At 52.8% G+C, this 18,846-nt stretch overlaps 1 protein-coding gene across 1 annotated transcript in view; it reads left to right on the top strand.

Annotated features, from left to right (window-relative positions):
* Positions 1–18,846, top strand: part of LOC123044850 (mediator of RNA polymerase II transcription subunit 33A) — a 103,774-nt gene that overhangs the window by 1,668 nt on the left and 83,260 nt on the right. The window lies entirely within an intron of this gene.

Genomic DNA, 18,846 nt, shown 5'->3' with positions numbered 1-18,846 from the left:
GTGGAGGAGCAACTCCACCTTGCTGCAGCAACACTGAGAAAAGACCCAATCAACCGTCAAAGAGAGAAGAGCCAAATCACTAGAGCAAGCAGACAAGCATGGGGAAGGAGAGAAGCGATGGTGGGGTTGCTGCCTTGTGGATGGAGAAGCAGATTTGGGAGCAAACAGATGCAGAGGAGGAGCAGGCAAGCAGCCAAGCACATCTACAGATCTACCTACAATGCAGGAAGAAACAGAGTACTAGGAGGGGTAGAAGAAAATTCAGAGGAGGCCGGGGTAGAAGTGAGATGAGAATGGGAGCCACACCTTGCTGTTACGCCAGAGTTGGAGGGAGAGCTGAGCCCGGCGAGGAGGGGCACAGATCGGAGCTGTAGAGGAAGGAGCCGCCGCCAAAGGTCAGAGAGGAGAGAAGGAAACCCTATCGGGTGGATTGGGTGATTGGTTCGATCCTCTCTGTCCCGCCCTTCGCCTTATACCTGTTCGCACTCGCGCGCGAGCCCAATATTTCCAGCAAAAGCCCGCGAAAGCTTCCCGCGTGGGCCACTCTTTCCCGCTTGGAAGCAGCCCATGGCGTCCGATCTGGCCCAAGGCGCCGCCCTACGCGCCTAGGCGGACGATTCAGACGCCCTAGGATCTAAAGCGGACGCTTTACGATGATGTGTAAGGCAGGTTCGACGCCTTGACATCGGAGGGCGCCCCGACGCTAAGGCGTCGCCTAAGCGACGCTTCACAGACGCCTTAAAAACAGAGGTTGGTGGGGGTGTGTACAACGGCCTTACAATGAAGGTTGCCGTACACTTGATAAAGTGACAATGAAGTTTTTTAAATAGGTCTAGTCACCTCGTTGGAGCGCGACCTACGTCCTATGAGGAAGGGTTGTTGAGAGTGGTGCCCGGGGCATGCGACACTTGGAGTGCCACCATTTCCGGAGTCTGACGACTCTCAAAAGTGGTAAGGGTAGTGCCCGACGCACGGTGATGGAGGGCAAAGCCCTTGTGGCCCAATCTTTCATAACTTGGAGGTGGAGGAAGATGAACACAAGGAAGAACACTCGAGAGAAGATCCCAATCACATATCCACTCTCTAGGCAAACCATACAAGTAATACCACAAGATCCATAAGCAAGAAGGGAAACAAGTAACAAGGTAAGTTATTCCCAAATCCATTAGGGGAGATGAGGTATTGGGGGTAGTCTTCTCCAAATCTACAAGGGGAAGATGGATGTCTTGATATTCCCTTGGGATTCTTCTCCACTGGAGGTCTTGATCTCCAATGGAGAGGATAGATGAGCGAAGCCTTCTTTTAGTTTGTCTATTACACTTTGCTAACCCTAAGACATGCAAGAGATATGAAATATATAGGTGGTGGGAGGTAAGGGACGAGCTAGGGGTACAAGGGTCATTAGCCCCACCATTCTGCGCGCATGCAGGTTTGATGTTCCGACATGGGTCAGACATATGGTCGGAGATTATGTTGGAGCATCTGACCCGAAGACATAACGTATGTCAAGGGTCGGATGCTAGGTTGAAGGTTGGGTCGGGTATTCCGACCCATTGTCCAACCTCCATGTGTTGCTCGTTCTCCCTTGAGACTCTTTCCTTCTCCATGATAGCCTGGCCTTCATTCCAGGCTTCTCCATTCTTGATTCCGTCACACCTAATGGCATTTAGCATTCCAACTTTAGGTAGTAACCATGTCTCATTTGAATGTAAAGGGATTTCAAAGAGGAGCGAGTTTACCTCGGATTCAATAGCACGTGCGCAAGCTCTTGTCAATGGTCCACTTGGAGGTATGGGTGTTGGTGTAGAATCCATGGTGATGTCCATGGGGTGCTCCGCACCACATGGAACACTCGAAGTGTCTCCACTTCTGGAGTCCCACGACTCCCTACTAGTCTGAGCCTTACTAGGTTCCTCAAACCTCTATTCTCAGCCTTGCTAGTTCGCCGGGGAGAGCTAGAAGGGGAGAAGAGAGAGTGACCCTCTTGAATTCATTCAAGCAGGCAGTGAGTGATTTACATGCCCATGTGGAGCCTTATCTAGCCTAGGGGTCATTGACAAATGATCAACGCTACCCTTGAAAAGAGAAGGTGATAGGGTAGAACTAAGGTAATCTTCTATCCTTTGGCCCATGTGCCTCTAGTTGGGTTAGGAGGGGGAGGGGGATGGAGGTCCACTAGGGGGAGATTCCCTCCACTATATGAATGCCTTTTTGCTTGGGATTGTGCCTCTTCGCTCCTTCGCCTCCATCTTTGACTTATTCTTTTATGACCTCTTCTTCCGTTGACTTGTTGACGACATAGACTTTCTTGGTTTTTCGCTGACCAGGGTGGTTTGCTTTGACCCATGGGAGTTTGCTTGAACTATCATTGCCCTCCTTGTCTTGTGTTGACTGGCCTTTTGACCACTGATTTCCAGTTACTCAACATGTGCAAAAACTTTCTGATGGCTTCATTGTTTTTTAGTGTTATGCACTAGATACTCGTCCGGGAATTTGAATCTGGTGTGCAACTTCGATATGAGGAGATTCCGCACACCCTCATTGGCTTTCGACCCGAGGTTGAATTCGTTGATGCTCATGATTTCGCGTAGGATGCAATTTAGGGCATTGGTGTAATGGCATGCGACCTTTTGGGGACTACTAAGAAGACCCTTGATCTCCACTTTAGTGACCACAATCCTATCAGTGCGAAGGTTGTTTCGGGACCTAGGCTTCCGCTGCCTCTTGGGTTGTCCAAGATGGTCCCTTGGTTGGTCCCTTTGTTGTGATTGGTCGCATCTTTAGGACAATTGGTGTTGGCGTGGAACCCATCATGATCATTAGTTCTGGCGCCAGACCTATCATGACCACTAGTTTTGTATTCCTGCCAATCCGTAAATGGGCTCAGGTTGTCTAGACCGTCATTACGCTGTGATTGGTCGCATCTTTAGGACAATTGGTGTCGGCGTGGAACCCATCATGATCATTAGTTCCAGCGCCAGACCTATCATGACCACTAGTTCTGTACTCCCCAATCTGTAAATGGGCTTAGGTTGTCTAGATCGTCATTACGCAACGATGGAGCTATGTCTTTGTCGTTCGTATGTGTCATTCACGAAGAAGAGGCTGTGGTGACGGCTTTGTCTCCGGAGATTTTCAGCCTACATGTTAAATCGATTGGAAAACGTTAAAATTCTATATAGAATCCATATAATTACTTAAAAATATGTAGGAAATCAAAAGAATTACTTAAAAATACCTATAGAATTCAATAGAAATTTTGGCACGACCTTTGCAAAAAGTTGTCCATATGGAGAGCCAAAAATTTGACAAAACACTTAACGTTGGCACTCATATATATTCTGTGAAAAGACATAGCGTGAAATTCATCACTAGCAACAAATTTTTGCCTTGGCTCGATCGCTGAAAAATCACACAGAAAACATGTAGAACGTCGGTTCGACGTCTGGTTTAATATCACATATCATATTAAAACCATAGCCGGTGGTGACGGAGTATGGTCAGATCCACGGCGGGCGGCGGCGGAGCTAACACACACGTATTTGGTGTCCGTGCGGTCGATTTAGTGATTTTTCACCTAAGTCCCGTGTGCATTGGTTCATAACAACAACAACAACAAAGCCTTTAGTCCCAAACAAGTTGGGGTAGGCTAGAGGTGAAACCCATAAGATCTCGCGGCCAACTCATGGCTCTGGCACCTGGATAGCAAGCTTCCACGCACCCCTGTCTATAGCTAGTTCTTTGGTGATACTCCGATTCTTCAGGTCTCTTAACAGACTCTTCCCATGTCAAGTTCGGTCTACCCCGACCTCTCTTGACATTCTCCGCACGCTTTAGCCGTCCGCTATGCACTGGAGCTTCTGGAGGCCTGCGCTGAATATGCCCAAACCATCTCAAACGATGTTGGACAAGCTTCTCTTCAATTGGTGCTACCCAACTCTATCTCGTATATCATCATTCCGGACTCGATCCTTCCTCGTGTGGCCACACATCCATCTCAACATACGCATCTCCGCCACACCTAACTGTTGAACATGTCGCCTTTTAGTCGGCCAACACTCAGCGCCATACAACATTGCGGGTCGAACCACCGTCCTGTAGAACTTGCCTTTTAGCTTTTGTGGCACTCTCTTGTCACAGAGAATGCCAGAAGCTTGGCGCCACTTCATCCATCCGGCTTTGATCCGGTGGTTCACATCTTCATCAATACCCCCATCCTCCTGCAGCATTGACCCCAAATATCGAAAGGTGTCTTTCTGAGGTACCACCTGCCCATCAAGGCTAACCTCCTCCTCCTCACACCTAGTAGTACTGAAACCGCACATCATGTATTCGGTTTTAGTTCTACTTAGCCTAAACCCTTTCAATTCCAAGGTTTGTCTCCATAACTCTAACTTCCTATTTACCCCCATCCGACTATCGTCAACTAGCACCACATCATCCGCAAAGAGCATACACCATGGGATATCTCCCTGTATATCCCTTGTGACCTCATCCATCACCAAGGCAAAAAGATAAGGGCTCAAAGCTGACCCGTGATGCAGTCCTATCTTAATCGGGAAGTCATCAGTGTCGACATCACTTGTTCGAATACTTATCACAACATTATCGTACATGTCCTTGATGAGGGTAATGTACTAATTACCGTGGAATTAAGCTGATGAGCCATACAATGAAGCCATGGGAGAGAGTCACTGAGATAGCCGGTCCCAAGCCCGGGTAAAGGAGGAGGGTTGTGATAGGCTTGGCGAGCCAACGTAAAAACTCAACGACTCTTATGGAGATGAAACCCGCGTGCATTGGTTCATATATGAGGTAATTTACTAGTTGTGAGGGAAAGAGGGACAATGCCACTAGTAACAAGTAAGATCGCGCCACTAGTAAGCTATTGGTGTTTTAGTGTATTTAGGATATTATTGGTGTTTAAAAATCTGAAACTTTGTGTGGTATCATTATATGACTTATAGATGCCGTGATAAATTTTTGAGAGTTACATAGACATTTTGATCTCAATTGCTTAGAAACCGATGGATATCCGGGAAAGAATTGTTGTTTTCAAGTGAAACTGTTAGGGTTTTAGAGAGAGCCGATAGATTTGCTTCTCATTTGACTTTGAATTTCTGTTTACATGCAATATGCACCATATTAATTTGCATCTAGAAATTTGGGAAAATTTAGGATAGCTTTGCTATTTCTTTAGAAATAAATGCAATAAACACATCATTTGTGTGCCCTTTATATTCAACACCACAAGTACACTTGTTAGTGACATTCGTCATCAATTGGCGCGCCATTGGTATCCTTTAGAACTTTTGTATTATTTAAGGTTATTCCTGTTTGTCGGCCATTAAATGTATTTCTACGTATTTGGATTTCAAAAAAGATACAACTTGATGTATATATGCATACCAAGATCGATCGGATGCAAATATATGTTTACGACACACCGTTTGACAATCTTCTCCACAGTATGTATACCAAGATAGATCTGATACAAATATGTTTAGTTAAGTCCGGACACAAAGGGATACAATAGTTTGATAATATAGTTTCTCAAGGTCGCTTGACAATCTTCTCAATCTTGGTCTTCCATGTACTTTAGCCCCGTGTTCTGACTCTTTTCTTTTGAAGGGACCACTTGTCTAAGGTAACGTAGTTCTACCCCTAGGGATCCATTTTGTACCATCGCCTTCTTCCGCTAGGTTGTCAAATTGGTCAAAGTTGTCGGAATCGGGGCTTCGGGGACCCAAAGGCTCGAATTCTAGGGTGCGCTCGTTCCTACCGTCCTATCCTTTCCTGCAACTAACCACGGCGAGGCTACGGCGAGAGCGGGCCGGTGACACAGCAGTTACCCAAGTTCGGGCCACTTAGTGTAAAACCCTACTCCTGCTCGGTTTGGGATTGCACTGGTGAGAGAGAGTGAGAGTACAAGGGTAGAGGATCAAGTGGTCGACCTCCTCTACGGTGGCACCCTGCCCTCCTTTTATATCGGCCTTGGTCCTTGAGGGAGTCCTGGACTGGGGGGGTCCTCGGGCTGCCGGCCTATCTCTCATGGGCCGGACAGGAGGGCCGCACTATGAACTGCTAGAAGACCAAACTATGAGGAGACTCCGTATCCGGACAGGAAGCCTTTGGTGTCTTGGTGTGTCCTCCAAGTCAAGAGGAGAAGAATCGGCATGTTATCCCTTCCTTGTAACCGACCATGTGTAACCCTAATACCCTTGGTGTCTATATAAACCAGAGGATTTAGTCCGTAGAGGCTAGAACAACAACCATCATCCTGCTCGCCTAGGGTTTAGTTCATCTGATCTCGTGGTAGATCGACTTTGTAATCATCCTATACACATTAATATAATCAAGCAGGACGTAGGGTTTTACCTCTTCGAGAGGGCTCGAACCTGGGTAAACATCTTGTCCTCGTCCCTTGTTCCCCATTGATCCAAGATCCACAGCTCGGGACCCCCTACCCGAGATCCACCGGTTTTGACATCGACATTGGTGCTTTCATTGAGAGTTCCCCTGTTGGATCGCCGAAGGATTGATTGCTCGCCTGATCATCGGAGATGGCATCAACACCGGGGACATCTTCGCCCCCGGCCGGCTTTTCGCGTTCGGCAGCATTATTCTGCACGCCAACTCGACCGGTCATCTCGACTAGGTCGACAGTTTCGCCCCTGAGTACCGGATCAGGTTCGGTAACCTAGAGTATGTCGCTGACACTCGTGGCGATATGATTTTCACCGGCTTCTTAGCTTTATCTAAGGCACTCGCAGACCCTGAAGCATAGACTTCGGGACATCTTCCCGATATGATCTCCGGATCGACTCTTACCTCGCACCCGGCTTCGGGCCTAGATGCAACCACCGTGTTCGAAGACCGGGAGTCAACGCCGACCATACTCACCCTACGTACAGCGGACCTGGCTTCGAGCCTTGACGGAAGTTCGGCATCCGAAGATCGGGGGTCAGCCCTGGCCGGACTCACCCCCCATCTCACCATCACTCCGTGGGTCGACTCCGAAGAAATCTCACACGCTAATCCGACTAGTTTCACCCTGATAAACGAGGCGTTGGATCGGATCCAGATGATGACTATCACGGATGGCCCATCCTCGGCCTACATTCGGCGGGGCCACGAGGTTGGCCACAGGGAATTCTACGTTAAAGACAAGCCATTGGCAGCCGCCGCCAAAGACGAGGCCTTCAACAACAAAAGGATCACATCATTTAGATTCCCGATTCGATGATTTTCGATCCTCCGCCAGGTTTTTTCAAACCTGACAGAGTCTCGGGGGCTGCTATATACAAGGATTGCACAACTTTGTTCACAAAATCCGCTTTATGGAAAGAATATTACATGGCTTACCTCGAAACCCGTCAGGAGGCCACTGGAGGCTTCCTTCAGTCCGCTGTTAACGGACCAAATACTTCTCAAAACCATGTCCATCAGGGTGTGATGTTCCGCAATGATGGAAGAGCTATTCACAACCTCCTCCATCACGCACCCAGTTGCAGCCCGATCTCCCGTGTTTGTCGCTGGCGGCGGGGCCCCGGCTCCCCCTTCAGTGGAGGGCGGAATTGACGCCTCCGAGGGCTTTGGGGGCTCCGGAGCCGTCTTTCAGGAGGGCTCAGATTGACCGAGCTCCCCCTCCTTGCTCACTAGGAGGGATCCCCCTCCTGGCCTTCGGTGACCGAGTTGCTGACCTCGGCCATGATCTTGTCGCCACCACCTCCCGCGTCCGAGCCAGGAGGGGTCCTTCGGGACAACACCTCTCCGGTCTCCCCGGTGACCGGAGGAGGTGTAGAGCGCGACGCGGTCCCACTCTCTGTCAGTTCGGCTGGCGTAGAAGTCCCCTCTGAAACTTGATCAACGGGGAGGTCGCGCGGTGGGCTGTAACATGATATGCACACATACTATCAGTAATAGGCTAATGAAACAAGCGCCAGGGGATCTCCGAATCCGTACCTTTCGGCACGGGGCTTGGCCCTGGGGTTCCTTTTCGAAACCTCCTCGGACGCTGCGGACTCCTCGTCGGAATCCGAGCTGTCGTCAAGCATGACCAACTTGGGCCTGCGCTGTTTCTTCGGGGCATGAGGAGGTTGCTCCTCCTCGCGTCTTCTGAAGCCGCCCCTCTCCTTGTACGAGAGGAGTCGCTCTCCTCGTCCTCTTTCTGCTCCCCCTTGAGGGCGGAGGGAACTTGGGTCTCTCCGGACCTGGTGTCCGGATGTGCTCTTGAGCGGAGGCCTTCTCTGGCCTCCCTCACGTCGCTCTTCTTCTTCTTCTCTTTACTATCTGGCGCCTTGTACGGCACCACGGTCAGCATCTCCCCCAACAGGGCCGACCTGGGGTCTTTGGGCTGCGGGGCCGAACTGTCGATCTGCATGGCTTTGTCAAGCCAGCCCTGCGAGGAAGGGGAAGGAAAAGTCAGATCTCTTGTTAAAAGACGAATACCTGAACATAAGATAATAAGACTTCATTACATTCTTAGGAGGGTGCGCGGCGTCGAGGCCAATATCCTCCTCTTTCGCTGGCCACTCCTTCTGGGGTTTGAATAGCACCTTCCACAGCTTGTCATGGGTGGTGACATGGAAGTGGAGTACGGTGATAGGATCTTCGGACTTGTAGGCCCACATTGGGGCGGCCCTTTGTTGGCAGGGTAGAAGGTGGCGACAGAGCATCACCTGGACCACATTGGTCAGTTTGGTGCCCGCCTTTATCGCTTATGCAGCAGCTCCACCTCCGTGGGTGACCCCCAGTCGAGGCTCTTCTTGGTCCACGAGGTTAGCCTCGCAGGCAGTTCAGATCTGAATTCGGGAGCCCTGCCCAGGCCGCGTCGCGTGGTTCTGTAATGTAAGAAGCACTCCTTCTGCCAAACCTTGACAGTATCTATGAATGTGCCCTCCGGCCACTCAACCCGAGCGAGCTTGCTAATCATTGCCCCCCCCTCCGCAGTCCGCCTGCTGGCTGTCGATAATCTTCGGCTTGACATTGAAGACTTTTAGCCATAGGCCGAGGTGCGGTTGGACCCGAAGAAAGGCCTCGCAAACGACGATGAAGGTCGAGATGTGAAGAATGGAGTTCGGGGCCAGACCGTGAAAATCTAGCCCGTAGAAGAACATCAACCCCCGGACGAAGGGATGGAGCGGGAAGCCCAGTCCCCGGATAAAGTGGGGGACGAACACCACCCTCTCGCCTGGCTGGGGCGTGGGGATGACCCTCCTCCTGAGCTCAGTGAACGACGTTGGCCGGGATGTAGCTGGCGCGCTTCAGATCTTCGATGTCCTTGTTGGTGACGATGGAGGCCTCCCACTTGCCTCCCGCGCCAGATCCGGCCATGACTGGATTGAGGGAACGGCTGGGAAGGAGTGCTTGAGGAGAGGTGGTTTGGGGCGCTGGAGCTCTGTAGATTGGGAAAGCGATGGCAAGAGGAAGGAGAAGGCGTACACAGATAGCGGCAGCCGCTCCCCCTTTTATTAACTATTGTAAATACCAACAGTCATTTAATTGCGTTGCGGACCTCGCCACTTCCTGATATAATCGCGACGTTATGCGCGAGTGGGGTAATCAAAATCATTGACCACATTCCTTAAAAAACAGGCATGATCTCCGTATTGATGGGACATGCCAATAGAGGCACTGCCTCGAACCGCGGATCGAGTTTCCACAACGGTTCAATATTTGTGACCGGTTGTGACCTTTCGTCAAAAGCTGTCAGGCAAAGGCACTATTCACATTGGAATGGTTGGCCTTCGGGGCTAAGCAACATCTGCAGTTCGGATTCCGAACATTACCCGATTAACACATGGCCGAACTCGAGAACCTAAAGGAGGAGAGGAACTCACCCTGCAAGCCGGAGACTTCAGGTATGTCAAGAACTCAGGAAGCAATGAAGCACCAACGTTGGAGGCTAGTTCGGGGGCTACTGAGGGAGTCTTGGACTGGGGGGTCCTCGGGCTGTCGGCCTATCTCTCATGGGCCGCCCAGGAGGACCACACTATGAACTGCTAGAAGGCCGAACTATGAGGAGACTCTGTATCCAGACAGGAAGCCTTTGGTGTCTTGGTGTGTCCTCCAAGTCAAGAGGAGAAGAATCGGCATGTTATCCCTTCCTTGTAACTGACCATGTGTAACCCTAATACCCCTGGTGTCTATATAAACCAAAGGGTTTAATCCGTAGAGGCTAGAACAACAACCATCAGCCTACTCGCCTAGGGTTTAGTTCATCTGATCTCGTGGTAGATCGACTCTGTAATCATCCTATACACATCAATATAATCAAGCAGGGCGTAGGGTTTTATCTCTTCGAGAGGGCCCGAACCTGGGTAAACATCGTGTCCTTCGTCCCTTGTTCCCCATTGATCCAAGACCACAGCTCGGGACCCCCTACCCGAGATCTGCCAGTTTTGACACCGACAGTCCTCTTCCCCCGGAGACATTGGCGGGAAGGGTTGCCACACAAAGGCAATTTTGAAGGGGGACAGTGGCGCAGTCTATCCTGACAAAAGGTGGTCTTCGCCTGCAAAGCCACCGTTCATGACGCGCCGGTGGGCTCGGTGATGACCTCCGCCCTGCGCGCCCGTCATCTTGGTCTTCTTGCGCCGATCGGGCAACCTTTGGGGATTGCTTTGCGAACCGGCGCGCTGGCCTTGCTCCTTAGCACAAAAGAGGAAATCCTCCTCATCCGCGCCTGCTGGCACGACCTCTGCACCGTTCGTTGCTGCGCGCGTCACCCACGTGAAGGCGCGGGGCCGCGCGATCGGGCTGAACAGCCCTTGACTTGCTCGTCCCTGAGAGGGTGCCTCAGGAGGCAACCTCGGGAGGCCTCCTCGCTAGAAGGCGTCGCGAGGCTCTTTGTTGTAGGGTGAAACCCTAGGTGAGATCTTTTCACACTTGAGGGGGAAATGGATGGATAACAAAAACACAAGAGAGGAATACACTCAAACAAAACTCAATCACACATCCACTAGAATCGCAAACACATGAGATCCACAAGCATACGAGAACAATCCAAGGAAACAAGCACAAAGATAAGGTTCTTCCCACTCCTAAGGAGGTGAGGTCTTGATGATAGTCTTCTCCAAAGAGGAGGTCTTGAAATCCACTTGGGATCCTCTCCTAAGAGGTCTTGATCTCCAAAAGGAGTGGTAGAAGGAGCAAAGCTCTATCAATGTCTCACATATACTTTGCTAACCCTAAACATGTCCCTAGGTACTAAATATATAGGTATGTGGGCGAGGGGACGAAGAGGAGGCCCAAACAGCAGCCCTCGGCCGTCCATCCTGAAGGGCCCGTGCGCACGGGGGTCTTGTGTGCACGCCCGTGCGCACGGGGTGCTACAGTGGCCCGGGCTTGTGCACACGGGGTCTGCAGCCCGTGCGCACAGGGGGTGCGCGTCTTGTTTCCAAAGTGCTTCTGGGAGGCCCTTGGCACAGGGTCTTGGGGGCCCGTGCGCACGGGGTTGCCTAGGAGGTGCAACTTCGTCTTGTTGGACTCCTCCTTTTTCGAGGCCTTGGGGTGCTTCTCCTCCTCCTTTGGGGTGTCCCTTAGCTGCTCGGTGGCCTTGTCGTCATACCTAATGACACATAGCATATTTTGGTGAGGTAGCAACCAAGTTCCATTCATGTCCATATCTATCTCGAGTAGGAGTGAGTTCACCTCGGTTTCAATGGCGCGTGCTCGAGCTCTTGTCATGGGTCCATGTGGTGCTTAATGTGTTGGTGTAGGGTCCATGGGGATGATGGTAGGATGCTCCGCATCACCCCCCTCCCCCCCGGTGAGAATCCGTCCTCGGATCGTGATCTTCATCACATGGTATGGGGTAAGTCCTTGATGTTGAATGTGTCGCTTACATTGTACTTGTTGCGTGGGATGTCGATCTTGTAGGCGTTGTCATTGTATCGTGCTAGCACCTTGAAGGGTCCATCGGCTCGTGGTAGTAGTTTGGACTTGCGCTTGTGGGGAAGCGGTCCTTTCAGAGATGTAGCCATACGAGATCGCCCGGTTTGAACATCATTGGGGACTTGTTGATGTTGAGCTTGGTGGCGAGCCGTTGTACTTGACGCTCGATCGTGGCCCTTGTATCTTCATGCACCTTCTTGAGATAACTTGCTCTTGGACTTGCGTCCATGTTCGCTCGTTCTTGAAGTGGAAGTGGTAGGATGTCCAATGGGGACAAACGGATTGAAGCCATAGACGACCTCGAAGGGGGACTTGCCGGTAGTAGTGTCTTGCGCGGTTGTAGGCGTACTCGGCGATGGGTAAGCACTCCTTCCACTCCTTGATGTTTTCTTGATCAACATGCGTAGGAGAGTAATAGCGTCCGGTTGGTGACTTCCGCTTGGCCATCGTTTGGGGATGATAGGCCGTCGAGAATAGTAGCTCGATGCCGAGCTTGGCGCATAGTGTCTTCCAAAAGTAGCTTAGAACTTGATGTCTCAGTCTGACACAATTGTCCTTGGCACGCCATGTAACCTCAAGATTTCCCTACAAAAGAGATTGGCCACATGTGAAGCATCGTCTATCTTATTGCATGGGATGAAATGTGTCATTTTAGAGAATCGGTCCACAATAACAAATACGAAAACCTTTCCATTTTGAGTCCTAGGCAATCCAAGTACAAAATACATGCTAATATCTTCCCATGTTTGATATTTGGAAGTGGCATATGTAAACCATGAGATTGAGCTTGGGACTTAGCTTTCTGGCATGTAGAGCACCGGTTGGTGAAGCGTGCGACGTCGCAAAACATCTTTGGCCAAAAGTACTTGAAGGAGAGTGTGGCATAGGCCTTGTCGCGCCCGAAATGTCCCATAAGTCCTCCGCCGTGAGCCTCTTGCAAAAGTAACAAACGAAGCGAAGACTGGGGTATACAAAGTTTGTTAGCACACATGAGATAGCCATTCTTGAGATAATAGTTCTCCCAACAAGTGTTAGCAAGACATTTGGCATAAGGAATCGCAGACGAAGGATCATGTGCATAAAGATCTTTAACATGCTCAAAGCCAATAACTTTCAATTCAAGTTGAGTAACTAACATGCACTTGCAGGAAAGAGCATCCGCCACAACATTCTCTTTACCCTTAATGTACTTGATCACATAAGGAAAAGATTCAAAAAAATTCACTCCATTTAGCATGCCGTTTGTTCCAACTTGGTTTGACCTTCAAGGTATTTAAGCGTCTCATGATCGGTATGTATGACAAATTCATGTGGGCGAAGGTAATGCTCCCAAACATGCAATACTCGCACTAAAGCATATAATTCTGTCGTAAATGGGATAGTTAAGTTGAGCGCCGGGGAAAGTTTTTTGCTAAAGTATGCAATGGGTCGCTTTTCTTGCATCAAAACTCCACCAATACCATTACCACTAGCATCACAATGGACCTTAAAAGTTTCGTTGAAGTTTGGCAATGCAAGAATTGGAGTATGTGTAAGCAAAGATTTGAGCTCATCAAATGCGGTAGATTGAGAGGGTCCCCAAACAAAGGGTGCGTTCTTCTTACTCAAAGCATGTAATGGTGAGGCAATAGTGCTAAAGTCCTTAACAAGCGATAGAAACTGGCTAGACCAAGGAAACTACGCACTTGTTGCAAATTAGTGGGTTGTGGCCAAGTTTTTAATTGCTTCAGTTTTAGACTCATCAACATGAACACCCTTGGAAGACACAACAAAACCCCAAAAAAACAAGCTTGTCAACACCAAAAGTGCATTTCTCCATATTAGCATAAAGACGCTCTTTTCTAAGAGTTTTCAAAACGGCCCTAAGATGAGTTACATGATCTGGAAGACATTTACTAAACACAAGTATATCATCAAAGTAGACCACAACAAAGCCAATTGTATGGGCGAAGCACATAATGCATGACATGCATGAAAGTACCGGGTGCTTCTGATAAGCCCATAGGCATAACTAACCACTCATACAAGCCAAATTTAGTTTTAAAGCGGTTTCCACTCATCACCTTCTTGGAATGTGAATTTGGTAATAGCCACTTTTAAGATCAATTTTTGAAAAAATGGTGGCGGCCGCTAAGGCTCATCTAACATATCATCAAGGTGTGGAATGGGATGCCTATAGCGAACGGTGATAGCATTTATGGGTCTACAATTGGAACACATGCGAAAAACTACCATCCCTCTTATGCACAAGTATGACTGGAACGACACAAGGGCTTAAGCTTTCACGTACATGCCCGTTGTCGATGAGCTGTTTGTACTTGCCGTTGTATCTCCTTAGTTTCTTCAGGTTTCACGCGGTATGGAGCCTTGTTTGGCTAGAGGTGCACCGGAGATGGGGAAGACCGGGAGGTAGCTCATCGGGGAAGTCGTCCGCGAATTCTGCAACAAAATTAGACAACACTAGAGGAAGATGGTTATGTCGGCGTCCTGGATATGGGGTATCCAGCCCTGCCTGCCTGCGGCCCACCACGTGGCTCCGTCGACGGCCCGGCCCAGCTTCAGCATCAGCAACACAAGACCCTCGCGAGGGGCCAAGCCTCACGAGGCGGACGACACCAAGACCCCCGAGGGGATCGGCCTCCTCAGGCTGGCTCCCGAGGGCGGAGAGTTCTATGCGAGGTTTACCTCACGAGGCTCAGGCTGACGTGAGCCATGAGACCAAGGCCAGGCGGGCGCCAGGCGGGCGCAGAGCGCAGGTTTCCTCTTCAGTGCAAAGGAGCAAGCCACAGGCGCGGAGTCCCAAGGAATCAGCCAAAGGTTTCCATTTCCGGTTGCAACGAGACCAAGACCGCCAGACGACAGGACGAAGGTCATCGACGAGGCCCATCGAAGCGTCACGACCAGAGGCTTTTCGCAGGCGAAAGACTACTTTTTGTCAGGATTAAGCTGTTACTACTTGTCCCCTTTCAAATCCGGCCGTTGTGGATCCCTTCCAGCCAACATTTGGCAAGAGGACCAAGGTCACTATAAATAGGACTAGCCACCACCATAGAATTGGAGACAAGTCGAACTAGCTCACACCACACCAGCTCCCTTGAGCTGAAGAAACCTCACCTCCTGAGGCCAGTTCATCCATTGTACTAGTTCATCCTCAGTCCTCCGAGGCAATCCACCAAAATGCTGGAGTAGGGTAATTACACCGGCAAGGTGGCCCGAACCAGGATAAACTGTTGTGTCTCTGTGTCTCTTTGAGCTTGACGCGCTAGGCTTAGGAGGATCGCGAGTAGGCAGGCTGGGTAGGTTGAGATCTCCGTACGCACCCCAGAGTTCGAACCTCTCAAGGGTTTGCGGATCCCTTAATCCGACATTTGGCGCCAGGTGGGCGTCGGATCTTCTCTTCTGTCGACCAGTTCTCCGCCGCTCCACCGACGCCATGGCCGACGCCCCGAGGGCGCACGTCAAGCACTGGGTCGTCCAGGCCTCCTCGGCAGCGCCCGCCGACGAGGAAGACCTCCACTCCGCTCTGCTCGCGCCCACGCTCCGCCGGGGGCGACCGACCGTGGAGGGCGCACGACGCAACCTTCTCCACTGGCGCCACGCCGCAGCCGCGCCGCCGTGCGATCTGCGAACTACGCTGCAGCAACCGCTCCACACACGCACAGGGAACAAGCAAACATGTGAGCAGCGGTCATCGTGGCCCGAGAGCTCTTACGATGCAGGCTGCTGGAAAGTGGCCGTGACGCCCTGCTGGAACGGGTCGCTGAGTTGCAGGATGCGGGTGCAGGGGGCGGCGCCGTTCTGCACCCTGCCCACGTCGCAGGGCGGGGGTGGGGGCGTGCGCTCATCCCTGACTCAACCGCGCTCCCCTTCCCAGGGCCCTTGGAGAGCCTCTCAACGCCGACCAGCCCCGCTGAGCAGCCCGCGCCACTCCGAACGTGCCACTCGGCGCGGGGCTGCTCCAGGCGACACCACCAGGGGCCGCGCTGGAGTATCGGCCCCTGGCCGACAGGACCAAAGGGCGACTGAAGAAGCGGGAATGTGAGGCAGCCGGGTGCGCTCCTGGTGCGGACAGCTGGAGCCTACGTCCCCGTCGCGATGGAGCCAAGGCACGCGCGGAGGGACAGGGCCCAACCGATCCCAACGCCAGGCTGGGCGCTGGATATTCACGAGGCCGAGCTCTCCTTCGAGCCGCCACCAAGCCCTGCCAACATCTCCAACGGGCGACAGCCTCTGGGTACAACTAACGCGCAGGAGCATGCTTCCGCTGACCATGGATCGCAGGTGAACCAGGTGCAGCTGCCACCAGGACTCTCAGGACGACGGATCCCCCGCAGGAGCACGAAGGACGTTGGAGCAGCGTAGGGGAAGCCCGGCGGCAGGGCCCTCCTCGCGCTGCACGGAGCAGGGCCTGCCTAGAGGTAGGTTCCTCGCCGGGGAAGGCGCCGACGAGCCCTTCTGCCCGATGGGGGGCCTACGGTCACCGAGGACGGCACCAGCGTCCCCCTGGCCCCTTGGTCTTGTCCTTGGTTTCCGGTCCCCAACGGTGGTCAGGGGTGGCGCACGCGGGGTCCTCGTCGGGCGACATGAAGCAAGACTCCAGCCTGTGAAGGTCTCCGCTCGCTGACACTCACGTAATAATGAGTGGGCTGACACGCCCCGGAGTCTCCTCAGTGCCGCCCTGGGGCCTCACGGGGGCTCCCGCCCACGTCCTAGTGAAGCACCATGCTCCGCCGCTGGCCGTCGACACTGTCCCCAATGACTATGCCCGTGCCCAGCTAGTGGAAGCACTTAGCTCCGCGCTGGTGAGAAGACTGAAGACTAGCTAGACGCCGGACGCGGGCCATTTGCTTTTGCCTCCTTTTTGTACTTGCTTGTGACTTCTTGAAGCAGTTTGTTTTTCGTGCATTTATAAAAATGGGGGGAGTTTTCTCGTTTCGTGTCACTGCTTGCCTTCAGTTCTTGCGTTTCTTTCTGGAGCTCGTGACTGCTGCCCTTGCCCTCAAGCGGCCTCACGAGCGGGGCTGGGTACGGTGCATGCGCTGGTGCCCGATCGCTCCCCCTGGGGACTCGAGGGTGCGGCCGCCCCCGCGCGCCCACCTCGTCACGGTCTGGCAGTTGGGTTCTCACGAGGCACTCTACGGCAGGCCGGCAGGCCCCTCGAGAGGCACAGAACCTCACGAGCCCGCAACAGGCTCGCCTCAGGAGAAGGAGCGCCGCCGCGACAACCAGGCCTCACTTGAGACCCACGAAACCAAAGATAAGTCATAAACAACTACCTCGCTCAACGGCCCGCAGCCCTGCGGGCCCTCGCTCCGGGCGCTACTTCAAAAGCATTTCACAATCTCACACATCATAAGGGGCACCCCCTTTTCAAATGCTCTCACAAGGATGCGTTCAAGTTTTCGTCATACAGGTCAAAGCAAAAGAAACACGGGCCTAGCTGGATGCGCCTTCTTCGTCACTCCCATCCGCGCTGCTTGCGTTGTGGCCTGTGTTTTTAAGGCGTCCCGCCTGGACGCTTAGGCGACGCTTAGGCGATAAGGCGCCCCCCAGCGCCTTACAAATAGGCCCGCCTTACGCGCTTAGGCATCCGCCTTAGGCGCTTAGGCGTCGCCTAGGCGATAAGGCGCCCCCCAGCGCCTTAGGTCGCCTTACGCCTTAAAAACTATGGTCGTGGCTGCCATCCTCCTCCCCATCACCACCCGCGCCAGCTTCTTCGGCCACGAGCACAGTCGTGTCGTCCTCAGGAGTCATCTCCTTCACCAAGGCGTCCACATGGCCATCCACCCACTTGGCGAGCTTGTCTTGGGTGGCCGCAGGCACGGGGGCTAGCACGGTGCTGAAATTGAAGTGGGAATCAAGGTTCAGGAGGTTGCTGAAGATGCGCGAGAGTGCGCGCCCGAGGAGGCCCTGGCTCCTCTCCTCGACAAGCTGGCGAGCTTTCGCGGCTTGAGCTTCCAGGCGGGTCACGATATCAGTGAAGAAGTTGAGATGGCTGGCGTAGTCGCTCTTGTGCGGGTGAGGAGCGCTCTCGTCACAAATTGCACCCAGGGCATTGTTGGCTTTGACGCGCAGACCTTGGAGCATGGAGCCGTGCTCGTGTTCCAATGTCAGGCGGCGGCTCTTTTCACTCGAAGCCTTCAGGAGGGAAGCGGTGTCTTCGACTTGCTTCTGGAGAGAGGATATCTTGGCACGGGCAGAATTCAGGGCAGATTCGGGAGGAAGTCAGGGCCCTCGGGCAGCGCTCTCACGCTGCTCCACAGACTACAGCTTAGCCTTCAGGGTGGAGGTCCGACCCTCAAGCTCGGCCTCGAGCAGCTCCAGATCCAGGCGGTGCCTCTCAGCCAACTCAGCACGCGCCTTCGCCACCCCTCTCCTCCACCTCCAGCTGGACCCGAGCTTCTCGGGCGGTGACAGCGTCCTCAGCCGCGGCAGCCTGCCGCTCCTTACCTCCAGCGTCTCCAACGCCAGGCTGTGCTCCACGGTCTCCAACGTCAAATCTTCATGGCGCCTCAGGAGCTCCGCCTCGGCAAGGGCCGCCTCGCCTGGTGAGGAGGCCAGAAGGGCGCGACGCTCCTCGACTTCGCGCTCAAGAGCCGCATTTGAAGACAGAAGATCTCGCTCCCGTTCCTCGGCCGCCTCACGGCGGCGGTTGGCTGCCTCGGCCTCTTCCATGGCGCGGGCGCAAGCTTCGCTAGAAGTCGCGAGCGAGGCCGCTCGCACGCTTCGGCTTCGTCACGCTGAAGTTTCCCAAGGTTAATGGCAACCTTCAGCCGCTGCCACTCATGCTCCAGGCGGCGGTTCTCTGCCTCGAGCCTGGTGTCGACGTTGGCGAGCTCCCCGCCAAGATGGATCATCGCACGCATTGCTTCACCGAAGAACCCGAAGCGCACAGCGCTGCGCCCCACGAGCGAGCGTGAGCTCGTCGCCAAGACCTTCGTCGGCCCC

Source organism: Triticum aestivum, chromosome 2B, assembly GCF_018294505.1.
Source record: "Triticum aestivum cultivar Chinese Spring chromosome 2B, IWGSC CS RefSeq v2.1, whole genome shotgun sequence".
Lineage (NCBI taxonomy): Eukaryota > Viridiplantae > Streptophyta > Magnoliopsida > Poales > Poaceae > Triticum > Triticum aestivum.
The sequence above is the reverse complement of the archived record's forward strand: the minus strand, read 5'-3'. Positions and strand labels throughout refer to the sequence as shown.